This window comes from Centruroides sculpturatus, unplaced genomic scaffold (genome assembly GCF_000671375.1).
Source record: "Centruroides sculpturatus isolate CEXI.00-Female unplaced genomic scaffold, Cexi_2.0 scaffold1398, whole genome shotgun sequence".
In the NCBI taxonomy this organism is placed as follows: Eukaryota; Metazoa; Arthropoda; class Arachnida; order Scorpiones; family Buthidae; genus Centruroides; species Centruroides sculpturatus.
In genome coordinates this window covers 168,867-169,961 of record NW_019385517.1, presented here as the reverse complement: position 1 = coordinate 169,961, position 1,095 = coordinate 168,867, and positions in this window count along the sequence as shown.

The window sequence follows — 1,095 nt, the reverse complement described above, 5'->3', positions numbered from 1 at the left end:
TTTAATGGGAGTTTTTTATCAAATTTCATTCATGGTTTCTAAGTTGTAGCACACGGATTTTCCTTCGGTAAAGTTATTTAAAGCTAGTTTCTGATGTCAAAAACGACCTCCGATAGTTTTTTAATTTTTTTAATTAATAGATTTTATTATATATAAATTTAATTAATTAGGGGGGGTCGAAAATCGCAATGAAANAGCATTTGAGACGCGTTAACAACAGCAAAGAATAAGTTTATTTAATACTTTTAACCTAAAACGATAAATATTTTATAATCGGCAATCATTAATTTTATTATTTTATCAAAAGATGTTTAAAAAATAATTGTATGTGAGACTTTTCTTTGCCTTTTGAAAAACTTTAATTGAAACAAGAAAGATTTGGATAACAGGAACATTTTAAGGAATACAAATTACATAAAAAATATTGTGATTATTATAAAAAAACAAATGTAGGACTTCTTTCTCGTCTTTCGTCTTTTCGCGCGTTCTTCAACCGTCGTCTCCTCTCGCGAAGTCGCGTCTCGCCGGCAGATGGTGTTTCGCTCAAACTTAGTAAAACTATCTACTACCGTGAATATGTGCTGGTAGTTTTTGTTCGTTGAGGGTAGTGGTCCGAGAAAATCTACATGGTATGTGCTCAAAGGACCATCCCCTTTTGGTATGGGATTTAATAGGCCTTCACCTTTTCCCCTTTTCTTATTATATAGTATGCATCATCATCATCATCATCATCATTATTTATTAACATGTTTAGTACACATAACCTGGTTCCGCTGCAGCACTACCAGGTGTAAGTAACAAAATCAATATAAACTACAATATTACATCACATTTAACTTATTATGACATTAATTCAGGGTTATTATAATTTGTATTATTAACAATTATAAATTATTATTCAGTAGTTAAGTATTAATTATTATCTAGTAATTATTAAAATTAGTTTGGAAGTACAGGAGTTCACAATGTTACATATTACATAAATTAATAATGCTACAATACAATTTATATTACCAACAAGTATCAACAAATATATGCTTTCATCAAATATATTGTCAATTATACGTGTAACAACATATATCAGGTCTATAGTTT